This window comes from Lygodium microphyllum, chromosome 3 (genome assembly GCF_053477565.2).
Source record: "Lygodium microphyllum isolate KBCC chromosome 3, Lygodium_microphyllum_v1.1.10, whole genome shotgun sequence".
NCBI lineage: Eukaryota > Viridiplantae > Streptophyta > Polypodiopsida > Schizaeales > Lygodiaceae > Lygodium > Lygodium microphyllum.
In genome coordinates this window covers 37,107,652-37,121,439 of record NC_141137.1, presented here as the reverse complement: position 1 = coordinate 37,121,439, position 13,788 = coordinate 37,107,652, and positions in this window count along the sequence as shown.

Below are 13,788 nucleotides of genomic sequence, written 5' to 3'. Positions count from 1 at the left end.
GAAATTCATGGCTTGTCTTTTCTTGTTGGCTTGTTTGGTATATGATTGTTGGGCTTTAGCAATCATATCCTTGACCTCATCAAAAATAGTGTTATGCATAACAGCAATATCATCGGCACTTTGTATTCTATTAGACAAAGATGCAACAGGTGTAGATAATCTATGTCCATAAATAACTTCAAAAGGTGCTTTCTTTGTAGATGTGTGCAGTGTATTGTTGTATGCAAACTGTAATAAATGTAAGTGAGTATCCCATGTCTGAGGTTTAGAGATAGTGTATGCACGTAAAAGATCTAGAATAGTGCTATTTGTGGCTTCTGTTTGTCCATTTGTTTCTGGATGAAATGCAGATGAGAAATCAATCTTTGTGCCTAGATTTGCAAACAGCGTAATCCAGAAATTATTACAAAATCTAGAATCTCTATTTGAAATAATCACTTTCGGCAATCCATGGTTAGTAAAAATAGTTTTCAAAAATAACTGTGCTGCTTGTGATGCTGTTAAAGTTTTCTTACATGCAATGAAATATGCTTGCTTACTAAATCTATCTACAATTGTCCAAATCATGTCATGGTTAGATTTAGTATTTGGTAAGCCAGTAATGAAATCCATAGATATATGTTCCCAAGGTTTAGATGGAATAGATAAAGGCATTAATAACCCATACTGTTTACCATGATGTCTTTTTATTCTTTGACAAATCAGACATTCAGAAACAAAATTAGACACATCTGCATCCATATGCGGCCAATAAAAATCTTCAGTTAACATGCGTAATGTAGAAATGATACCTCTATGACCTTGATATGGGGGACAATGAATTTCATTCAAAACAAAAGATCGGAATGGAATAGTAACACACAGTCTCTTTTCAAAGAACATGAATCCATCATTATATGACAATGAATCAACAGGAATGAAATTATTTTGAACTAATTTTTGCCAATCAGAATGAAAAGTAATATCCTGGTGATATGTGTCTTTCATAGCAATCAAAGAATCAAAAGATATGATAGAAATGTTATGAATTGCAGGTCTTCTACTTAATGCATCGGCAACTACATTTTCTTTTCCAGGTTGGTATTGAATGATAGGATGGAAACTTTGAATGAATGAAGCACATTTGATATGGCGGTCAGAAATTTGGGGTTGGCTAAGTAAATGTCTAATGCTTTGCTGGTCGGTCTTTATCATGAATTCTGAACCCATTAAATAATGCTTCCATTGTTTTAATGCTTGTACAACTGCTAAGAGTTCCTTGTCATAAGTGGAATATTTAAGCTCAGAGGGTTTCAGTTTAGAACTAGAATATGCTATTGGATGGTTATCTTGCATTAGCACGGCTCCTATTCCTGATCCGCTAGCATCGGTCACAACTAGAAAGAATGGTCTGTTAAAGTAAGGTAATTGTAGGACAGGGGCATTGGTCAATGCACGTTTAAGTAAATCAAAGGATTTCTGCTGGTTTTCAGTCCATTGATAAACAATACCTTTCTTAAGAAGTTTGGTCAGTGGTAAAGCAAGTAATGAGAAATTACGTACAAACTTCCTATAGAAACTAGCAAGACCAAGGAATGAACGTAAGTCGTGGACATTTTTAGGAATAGGCCAATGCAATATTGCGTCAATTTTCTTAGGATCAACTTTTATTCCTTCTTTTGATACAATATGACCTAGATATTCTATTTCTGTCTTAAAGAATTCACTCTTGTCAGGATTTGCAAACAATTGATTTTCTTTCAGTAATTGAAAAACTAATGATAAATGCTCATAATGCTCTTTTTCACTTTGACTGAACACTAAAATATCATCAAAGAAAACAATCACACAATATTGATATTTTAGAAAAATACGGTTCATCATTCTACTGAAAGTGGCAGGTGCATTAGTTAATCCGAATGGCATAACTAAGAATTCGTAATGGCCAAACTGTGTCCTGAATGCAGTCTTAAATATATCGGATCTATCTAACCTCACCTGATGATATCCAGATTTAAGGTCAATTTTACTAAATATAGAAGACCCTTGCAGTTTGTCCATAAGGTCGTCAACTCTAGGTATAGGATACCTATTCTTTACAGTGATCTTGTTTAATGCTCGGTAGTCAATACACATCCGATAAGTATTATTCTTTTTCTTGACTAAGAGCACAGGTGCACCGAATGGGGAACTGCTAGGTCGAATTAAACCTCTATTTAGTAATTCTTCTACTTGACTCTGGATTTCTTTTTGCTCTATTTGATTGTGCCTATATGGGGCTTTGCAAGGTGGTTGTGTGCCAGGTATTAGGTCAATCTTATGGTCTTCTGGACGTGATGGAGGTAAACCTGGTGGTAGGTCTTCTGCAAAACAATCCTTAAAATATGCAAGAAATTCCTTATGCCTAGGGTGTATATGATTTTCCTTTGCGTGCAATTCATTCACCCAAATGAGATATGATTTAGTATTCTTGCGTAGTGCATGTTTTGCTTGAGTATGCGAAAGCAGTGGAAACATATGAGATGCATGCATACCAAATAATGTAATAGATTTTCCTTGAAAATTAATATTCATTGTGTGTGTGGAATAATCTATATTGGGATTATGTTGGTGTCTCCATGGCATTCCTAGAATAATGTCGCTAGACTGTAATGGGACAACTAAGAAATTTCTTCTTTCAATATATGGACCAATTTGAATTTCTAAATCTTGAACTTCTTGTGTGCCATTGTACCTAGTGCCTAAAAATGCAGCTTTTATGCGATAATGCGTAGGTACAGTATGCAATTTTAATTCCTTTACCAATTTTGCTGAAATAAAGTCATGCGTACTACCGTCATCATGCAATAAAGTTCTTTCTTTTCCATGCACCATACATTTCATAGTCAACAATGAATGTAAAGTAGGCATACCTGGTAAAGTGTCGGAAGTAGTAGTAGGATCATCTTCTTCTTCAGTGAAGTCCGGCATATCCTCATGCTCGTCCTCGTCCATAGCTCCAAGGTAGTTGATATGTGCTGATGGCTTCTTTGAATGACAATTTGCTGCGAGATGGCCTGACTGGTGACACTTGTAGCATACGATGGGCTTGGCTTTGGTCACATTATTTGCAATGGCTGGGAGTCTGGGTATATTTGGATTTGCTTGTTGGATAGGCTTAGGATTTGGATTGACAGTGGATGGTAATGCAGGTGGTTTAGGCCGATTCTTGCGGAAAGATGGTGATGAAAAACGACCTGGATTAAACCTTCTGAAATTTGAATTGAATTGTTTAGATCCATAATTACCGTTTGCTTGGAATGGCTGTGGTCGTCGATCTCTTCCACGTAACTTATCTTCAGTGTCGTGAGCTAAGGAGATGGCATCTTCAAGGGTAGCAGGCTTGAACATATTCACCTCAGCGTAGTAATGTCCAAGAAGTCCAGACATGTACTTCCGCTTATGGGTCGTCTCTGGTACGTCTTCAAGCATGCGTAGCTATAAAAGTGCATTCCAAAAACGCTCTGTATACTGTGGAATAGGCTCACGGTCGCGCTGTTGGAGTAAATCCCATTGCTTGATAGCCTTCTCATGAAATTGCGGTGGAAGGAAATTTTGCATGAACTTCTTTTTGAAATCTTCCCATGTAGCAGGACATTCTATACTTTTGCGGACTACAGTCCACCAAAGTGATGCTCTGTCTATCAGATGATTAGTAACACACTTGATTTTATCTTTCTCAGGATAAGTTTCCTCATGGAAATAGTCATCAAACTGGCTAATGAATGATAAAACAGTCTTTCCTTCTCTTATGCCATTGAAAGTGCGAAACTTGAAACTTCGTTTACTTATCTTGGATTCCTTGCGAATGGTTTGTGCTTCAAGAGTGGCGTCGATGGTACGGCGAATCAGATCTTCAGCTTGAGGTTCTTCTTTGTCAGTGGACGCTCCTTGTAGCTTTGTCAATTGCGCTTGCAAGGCTTGCCTAGCTCTTCGCTCTTCGTCCAATTGTAGCATGATAAGATCCAGCTTTTGTTCCATGGTAGGCTCGGGTAGATCGTCTTCAGCCATAGGATCATCCATAAGTGGGGTAGCCATCCTGTAAAACTCAACAAACCTTTCTCACTCAAAATCAGTTAGCAGGATGAGCGTAGCTCAAATTTGGGGTTACAAGGCTATGTATTTTTGGGTATTTTCTTCTTCAATTTTCAGAAATTCTGAAATATTTCTGTCTCCGTTTGCTGAAAGTACTTCAACGAACTTGTAGATAGGTAAAACAGCTTGCTGCGAACAACTTTCCAGTTTTGAGTTTTTGCAAACGAACAAGTCTTCTAGGAGTTTCAAGCGTTAGTCAGTTCTGATTTAGTCTGACTTGCAGAGTTGCAGACTTAGCAGACTTGCAAGGTTGTTGACTTGCTGAACTTAGCCGATTTGCAGAACTTGCAGGACTTGATTCCAAGTGACTTGCTGAACTTGACTTCTGGAGTGCGTGACCGAGAGTTTGCAGACTTATTTACCTTCACTGACTTGCAAAGTATGGAGGGACTTAAGCTTAATTAGTTAAGCTTAAGCTTAATAAGCTTAAGAAAGAGGCCGCCGTTTCTGATCGTGAGGGGGGGGGGGCGTTTTTTTTTAAACGCGGAATTTTCGGGGGTCCTCCTCTTGCCACGACTTGACGATTTGAAGCTTAGGCTTCTCTTAAGCTCTTAAGCTTTGTAATTAAGCTTTTAAACTAAGCTTTTTGAAGAAAGAGATATGGCTTTCTTACTGTTTATCACGACTTATTCATGGAGATGAGGGAGTGGTCCTCCGCCGACAGAGAGTGGTCCTTCGCGATCTGACAGTGGAAATAGGGGTTCTTGATCGCCAGAAGTCTGCCTGTATCGACGGTTCGCGACGAGATTGACTGTAGAGGCCGTTTGTTCCTGGAGCTCCGCCTTCGCCCGAGATTGGTAGCGATTGGAAGCCCTTGATCTCTGCTCCGCTCTGATACCACTGGTGCGCAGATCGGACGCAGGTAGCTCACGTAGTGAATTCCCAAAGGTCCCCAAGAACAAAGTACTCTACTTTTTAGCACAAAAACCAATGTAAAAGCAAACACGACATGAGACAAGAGACAAATTGGGTTCAATCTCCCCCATGCCTTGTGTGAGCGCTTCACAAAGCATGTATTTAAAATATATTTCCAATCTTTTTGCTCAAAAATAGCCCAATTACAAAAATATGACAAGCTTTTAGCTTTTGAGTTTGCTTTCTACCAAAAATAGGAAAATAAAGCTAATGGACGGTGCCCAAAGAGTCTGGCACGCCCAATCTCAATGTCCAAATAAAAATAACATATCCAGGCGCATAAGCGCATACAAAATAATAATAAATAATCAATGTCTCTATAGACATAACAAAATATAGGCGTGGCGCCTATCAAAATATAGTCCAAAGGTCGAAAACCCGCTAGACTCCAATGCTTTCCTCCGCCACTGCTGCTATCTCTACACATCAACTGAAGCATTCACAATCGTTAGTAAAATAACACAATTAAACCGACAAAAGTGAATACCTAGCAGTCTTCAGCTACATAAATAAATCAACTGGTTAGAAATAAATCCTAACCTTAATTTATTACGAGTGCGCACTCTAAACTCATAAACGTTTATTAATTTAATATGCATTTTGCGGAATCACCCGCTATGGAATCACCCATGTACACACTAAATTAATGAAACGCCCGAAAAGGACAGGCGTCCCCATCAACTTCTCGCACAAAGAATCCTCTTTGCGTATGAGCCCCGGTCATCTAAGTTTACGGAATCCACCGTAAAACCTCACGGAATCCACCGTGGAATATGCCTCCTGGCATCAAATGGACCTTGTAGAACTCATCAACAAGACCGATTTTTAATTGGCCTATCATTTCTAGTTCTTGGGATACTCATACAAGCTATTAAAATTCCTACATTTTATTTGCTTGAGTGTAGGCCAAGTCAGAGGATGTCTTTGTGAGGTTGGTAGCTCACTTCTATTGCACTTGGCTTTTATGCACCAAGAATCACATGAGCAATCACATATCAATACTTACAAGTCCATTACATTAGTGATTATCAATCCTAATGAGGATGTATCACCTGCTCAAATGGATGCATTGTATTACTTTGCAGATGCATTTACTATCCACTTTATCATTTTGCTTGAGAGGATGTGCTACTTGTAGTTCCTCTAGAATGCCCTTATACCTTTTGTTAATGAGAACCAAGCTAGAAAGAAATTGAAGTTGAGCATGCAATTTGAGAATAAATTCTTGCATCCTGGTAAGCATACTAATGTATCTTAGTTCTCATCACAATTTAATATACTCTCCCTTTTTAGATATTTTTCCATTTAGAATATTGTGTCTCTCTTATCTTTGTGTATTTATTTAAGTGTTTTTTAATGTCCATGTGATGTGTTCTCTATTATACATGTGTTATCTCTTCGAACATATGGATATTTTGGAGGATTGTGTGAGGTTGGAGGATTATGGAAGTTGAAGAAGCCATTATTGAATGAACTTTGTTTTCATGAGTTTGTGGTGCTATATTTTAATTATTTCATTATTAGTGGACAAGTTTATCTTTCTTTCATTTCATTCTTAGAGTGAGGTTATTTTGAAGCATGTTGGGGTAGTTATTGTGTTCCAATTGATACTATTAGAGTGAAGTTGGAATTACATATATCTAGCTATAAGAGTTTTTTTACTTTACTCTTTCCAAGGTTGTGAGGATGTTTCCTTACTAAGTAGAGGGATATGTAAAGTGCTGAACCTCTTGGATTTTTAGCTATTTTTTGTCATTTATTTGGAGTTGAATTGCTTTTTACATGCATGATTTTATGGGTTTTATGTCTTTATGAGTGATTTGGATGACTTTGGTTTGGTTTGAATGTATTTTTTAGCTCATTTGAGGTGTTTGGTTTGACTTTCTATGTTTTGATGTATTTTGATGGGTGATTGTTTGGTTTTGATATGTTTTGTTTGTCTTTTTTGAGCTTTGTTTTCCCTTCTATTCGAGCTTTGTGGTAATGAATAAATGTGTTAGGTTATGATTGAAGAACTTTTGGATGTTTTTAATAATTGGTTTGTATGGATTTTTTTTTGGACCATGTGGGTTGTATTGTTTCTATTAACCTTTTGTGAGCTTCTATAATTTGTTTTTGTGACCCTATATATGTGTCTGTGTGTGTCCTATTTGATGGGTTATCATGCTGGAGATATTTTCTTACTTTTGGAAAGAGGATAATACAAGCTCTTAAGCTAATTTAAGTAAACAAAGTAACGATTAAAGGGGTTGAAGCTAAAGACTTAGAGTGATAATGAAGTATCTCACTTTGAAGAGTCATTATAGTGACTCTAGTACCTCTCCATATTAGACATGCCCTTTGGAGGGTTGCTCCATGACCAAGAGAGGGTTGTGGATGATTACTCCATTGAATCTTTGTATGAGAGTGTGTGTGAGTGATTTTGAGAGAGATGGTCATATTTGATGCTAAAAAAATTTATATGTGTGAGAGATTGTGAGATTAAGAGAGCTAAAGACTATGGATTCTTTGTGGAACATAGGATTTAAATACTATGGATCATTTTCCATTCATATAATTTAATGGATGAGTTCTTCATATTTGTGGATCATGGAAATAAAGAATAGTATGTGTTTCGTTGAATCTACTACCTTGGGAGTTACATTCTATGATGCTACATGAAGTTTAATTCCTATTTTCCTTGTTTGTTCTATAAGAAGATGAAGAAGTTGCTTATTGATGTTATAAGATAGATTTTGATGTGGTTCTTTCCCCATTCTCTTGGTCTTCTCTCTAGAACTCCAGTAATGATGTCTCTTCGTCTTATACATGTGAATGGATTCCTTTCATTTCTTATAATGCCAATGTTCTATCATCTCAATGATTCTTGCAAAGTACTCAAAGAAGAGAAATCCTGAAGTAAGGTTGCTAGTCGTGGAAAGCTTGCAGTCATAAATGTCTCTAACATAGTTTCACTAGTACCCTTATATGATACCAATTCTAGTCCCACTAATATCACTCTACAAATATGATTTGAGTATACTACCAAGTCTATCTTTCCAAACTCACAAGTTCTTCCAAGAATTTTTAAAGAACCTACATATGCTACATATGTGCTAATGAAGGTGTTACTTTACGATTAGAAATAAAAAATGTACCTAGATGGATGCTAGGTTAATTTATATTTAACAAAAAAAAACGTGAATAATCCTTTCTTGCATTCCTTGGGTAGATTCACATAAGGCTACTAGGGATGCTAATTAGAGGGAAAAGCAAAACACGTTCTTGTCCCCATTATGTACCTCCACTTGAAACCTATGTCCATTTGCCTTTGACATACTTTGTCATTGTCATACATACATAGCTAGTTAATTGTTTTACTGTAAAAAAATTTGAATATTTATTTTTATAGTATCTTTTCGCTTTTTCGAAAGCATCATAACATATTATTATAGACATTGACTATTCTTGATGGTCATAGCAAGTAGTATAATCCATATAAGTTGATCATATTTCTTTCTACGTGCACACATAATCAAGTTCTCTTGCCATTATCATATTTTCACATAGTTGCTAACATTGTTCAATCTTATATAGATGTACTTTCCATAGGACTAGATATTCCTTGTGAACTTAAAGGAAGAAACCTCACATCGATGCCTATGGTAAAATATAGTATGTGTGATCTTTGCCATCTATGAAAAAAGAGAAGGAAGGCTAAGGTTGATATGCTTATAAAATTTTATTTATAGTCATGGACTAAACACCAAGGAACATTTATTGCAAAACAATTGCTCAAATCAATAGATGTTTATTAGTCCTTACTCATCCACTAAACCTACAGCTGAGTATACGTGATTAGGCACATTAAAAATGGTGGCAATGCTATCTTATTAATTGAGCTAGTATAATAGTCTTAGAATTTGATTGCATATAGGCATAGGAACTCTTTCTAAACCAAGGCCTTAAAGGCTTACATGTATATTGGTAAAAAACGATTGATAAAATTAAAGTATCCTTAAATTAAAAAGGTTTTTAAGAAAACAAATGTGGCATTCATAACAGGGGCGAAGTATTAAAGGTGCCCTATTGTGTAACTTTTATGCCCATCTCATTGTAGCCTACATATATCTTATGGACAAAACATTTTAGCTCATAGTATCACATTGTTGCCACATTCAACTATTTATCATATACATTGTAAGGGGTATGCTCATTACAGATGATGCAATACACAGAGGCACATTATAGAATAATTGTGCCATATAAGTTTGAGGCCCATAAATATCATTATTAAAACCTACTATAACCACTAAATAGGCAATTAATTCAGCTTGTATCATTTGAAAAAGCAATTACTATGTGAATGTAGAGATCTCAAATTTTATGCCAAAAATGTACAAAATTCTAGGTAAGCCATAATACATAGGCATCAAAGCATCCAATTAGAAAACATTGCTTTCAAAGTATGATAATAAAGTGGAGAATGTCAATGTAGAATGCTTACGACCTCACATGGTATCAGCATTTTTCCTCAGTGGGAGTATACATAGTAGACATTTTTAATTAAGCAACCAACACGAGGTGCATTGGAAAATAAGCATTGGGTCTTTTTACGAGATGCAAGGATTAAACAAGAGCTTGGGTAGGGCTTACCTTGGCAATCCAATGACTTATTGGTTGCTACTTACCCTTTTACAATGGCTCATTATCCACTTGGGATTAATCCAAGGCACATATGATTAGATAAAAGCTAGTGCCAGTGCAAGAATGAATGGAAGCAAGTTGGTTACTGATTTCATATGGGTAGCATGCATACAATGAATGACTTGACTAAGAGGCAATATACATTCTTAATCTCTCCAACAAAAGGATTAAGTTTAGAAAGTGGATTAAAATGAGAGATTAATATTGAATTGACATACCTCTTTAGTGTTTGAAATAGATGGATGAAGCATGATCCCACCACGATGCCAACTTTTCCATCAAGTCAACTCGGGTGAGTAGAGCAGTGCAATGGATGAAATCTCTAATGATTTGATGCTTCCTCTACTAGTGGGGGATCCCATGCTTGTTCCCACTTCCGCATAGTACTAATATCAATTCACTAAGGAGTAGGATCCACATTTTAGAGGGTATTGGTGCTACAAGGTTAAAAACAACATATGCCCTAGGTCAATGGTTGTTGGGTTGTATATATAATTCCAATAGCTTAAATTGAACGAAGGGATCCACAAATGAGCCATGATCTTGCTTTTTACCCATTGAGTGGTTTTCCAAGAAGTATTACGAAATTCAACTTCTTCTTATGAGATGAGAGGGAAAGTGACTTCCTTTCCATATTATTGATAGGAGAAGGAGTTTCAATCTCTATGGATCAATTAGACTTTGGATTATCATCCATGAAAGGAATACTAATATATCTCAAAGTATTTTTAGTGATACTTTTAGGGGAATCCAACTAGTTATTAAGATTAGTCATCCTCTTTGGCTAAATGATGAAGATTCTTCATAAGAAACTTCAACTTAGGAATATCTAGCTTAGTATTTCTTAGGAAAATATGAAAAAGTTTTAGCCATCAAGTTGTTTTAAGTTTTAACATGTAATGTCCCCATTACTTAGTTTATTTTAATGTGCAACATAAATCAATTTTCTTTGGAATGTATATACACACATTAAAATAAACTAAGTAATTGAGACTGTAATATTTCCATGCAATTAAAAGTTATTTGGTTAGTTCGAAAGTTAGTTAGTCAATTAATAAGATAGTAAGGTTACTAACTAAAGACTAACTAAGGCAAAAACTAACTAAGATTAATAGCTTAAAAATTTTATTTAATTAAAATATTTTATTTTAAAAAAATAGAGAGTCGTAAATATGATATTTTTCTCGTAAAAGTTACAACGTGAACAAGAGTTATGAGCCATATTAATTACTAGTGTTTATATGTATAGTATGGATAGTCCAAAAATATTAGATTTTGGGCAAAACTAGCATATTCTAGATCTTTTAGATATTATCCTTAAAAGATATGTAGATCTCTAGAACTAGATGTCATTTAAAAGAAAAGAGCAAGTGATGTTTTAGTTAGTTTTGGAGATTTCATAAAAAGAAAAAAATAAAGAGAAAGATTGGCGAAATCGTGCAGGCCGCAATGGTAGTCTGTAGGCAGTAGACATCACTTCAAACAGGGAGAGAAAGAAGGAGTGATCTAAAAGCTTTCTAAGCAAGTGTCTCAGGATTTTACCTCCCTTTTGGAGCCAATGAAACTATCAAATTTATGAGTTAAGCATCAGATCATTGAGTTTCACTACAAGGATACGGAGGCATAGCAACGACGCTTTCCAATGCAAAATAGTGGCATCGCTATTTGCGTCACAAATAGCGACGGTGCTCAGATGAAAAAACGCGGGTCAAAACCCGAGCGCATGCGAACGAACAAAAGAGAGAGTGAAAGGGAGAGCAAACTCCATATTGCCTTTGAGAGGGAGAGGGAGAGGGAGAGAAAGAGAGAAAGAGGGAGAAGGAAAGCTTCTCACCGCTGCCGCCACCGTTCGCAAAGAATAGGAGGAATTGTACGGAGAGCGAAGAGGATTCACCGTCGCGAAGAGAAGCCGCTAAATCCATCCTCATGTCTTTGCGGTGAGTGCATTGTTCCTTCTTGCTTTGTTTTTATTTTTTCTCCTTTTCTTTTACTTGTTTTTGTTAAAAATCATGTGTATTGAGAGAGGGAGAGGAAGAGAGAGAAGGAAAGAAAGAACGAGAGAGGGAGAGGGAGAAAACATTAAACATAATAGGGAAAGAGAGAAAGAGAGGGAGAGGGAGGGAGGAAGGGAGGGAGAGAGAGAGAGAGAGAGGGAGAGAGAGAGGGAGAGGTTGTTGTTATTGTTGTTATTGTTTTATTTTTTCTTTTCTTTTTTTATTGTTTAGTGTAGCGGTAGCGGTAGCGGTAGCGGTAGCGGTAGCGGTAGCGTTAGCGGTAGCGTTAGTGGTAGCGGTAGCGGTAATGGTAGTTGTTCTTTAATTTCTTATTTTCTTGTTTGTTGTTGTTGTGGTAGTCGTAGTCATGGTCGTAGTCATCATAGTCGTGATTGTAGTAGTAATAGTAGTTTTCTCGTTTGTTGTTGTTGTAGTAGTAGTAGTTTTTTTTTCTTTTCTTGTTCATTGTTGTTTAGTTTTCTTGTTTGTAGTAGTAGTAGTAGTAGTAGTAGTAGTAATAGTAGTTTTTTCCCTTTTCTCATTTGTTGTTATTGTAGTAGTAGTAGTAGTTATTGTTGTTGTTGTTGTTTTTTCTTCTTTTCTTGTTTGTTGTTATTGTAGTAGTAGTAGTAGTCATTGTTGTTATTATTGTTTTTTCTTCTTTTCTTGTTTATTGTAGTGGTAGTGGTAGTGGTAGTGGTAGTGGTAGTGGTTTGTTGTTGTGGTAGTCATAGTCATCATAGTCATGGTAGTAGTAGTAGTGGTGGTGGCTTTTTTGTTTGTTGTTGTTGTTGTTATTGTTGCAGTAGTAGTTATTTTTATTTTCTTGTTTATTGTTGTTTAGTTTTCTTTTTTGTTGTTGTTGTTGTAGTAGTGGTAGTAGTAGTAGTTTTTTTTTTCTTTCCTTGTTTGTTGTTGTTGTTGTTGTTGTTGTAGTAGTAGTAGTTGTTGTTGTTATTTTTTCTTCTATTCTTATTTATTGTAGTAGTAGTGGTAGTGGTAGAGAGAGAGAGTTGTTGTGGTAGTCGTAGTTGTGGTCGTAGTCATCGTAGTCGTGATTGTAGTAGTAGTACTAGTAGTAGTAATAGTAGTTTTTTTGTTTGTTGTTATTGCAGTAGTAGTAGTTTTTTTTCTTTTATTGTTTATTGGTGTTTAGTTTTCTTGTTTATAGTAGTAGTAGTAGTAGTAGTAGTAGTAGTAGTTGTTGTTGTTGTTTTTGTTGTTGTTTTTTTCTTCTTTTCTTGTTTACTCACTACAAGATATAGGCCTTATACCGATGTTAAAAGCGACGCAAATGTAAATAAAGAAATCTACCCCCCTCGTCGCAAAAGTGTCATTATTGGTGATGCCATAGAATAGTTAGTATAAGCATCGTTATCAGTGTCACTATTTGCGTTAGTATCAGCGTCACGAATGCGACGCTGATACCGATGCAAATAATGACGCTTTGCGATGCTAATAATGACCCTTGCAGTAAATTTGTAATGCTAATAGCGACGATAACATGAAAAAATAAATTATGGTAGGGCAATTTGTACTATGTGCTTTATTTGGGCCATACAAAATAGTTTTTGCATTGTCTACAATGCTCGTATAAATAAAGACAAAGTGTACTTAAATCATAACACTGATACATGAAATAAATACATGATCACATAATGAAAGTGACTGGTACAATCATGGCAAGATATCACTACTACATAGAAAATGTCTACACAGATCACGTGACCAAAAAAGAAGGGTGTGTGAGCTCCAGGGATCCAAGGGTGAGCTATAGATCATCACCATTTGAAAGCTCGTCCTGCTGCAAAGGAGCATCAAACGGACTCTGAAAAAAAAGAAACAACTATACATCAGTCCACCATACAATAATGCATTCTAATTAAACATGGTAATTATGGACAAGAAATATGAGTGACTTACAGGGTCGCCGCGTCCATACAATCGGTCGATCAATGTAGTGAGACCGCGCCTCTTTACATATCGAGTCTTAAGATCGATCGGATCGCGATTTGTAATGGAGTACTGCAAAGGAAACAAAATACTAATTGTTAGAAACATGATTGTCAGTACAAAGGAT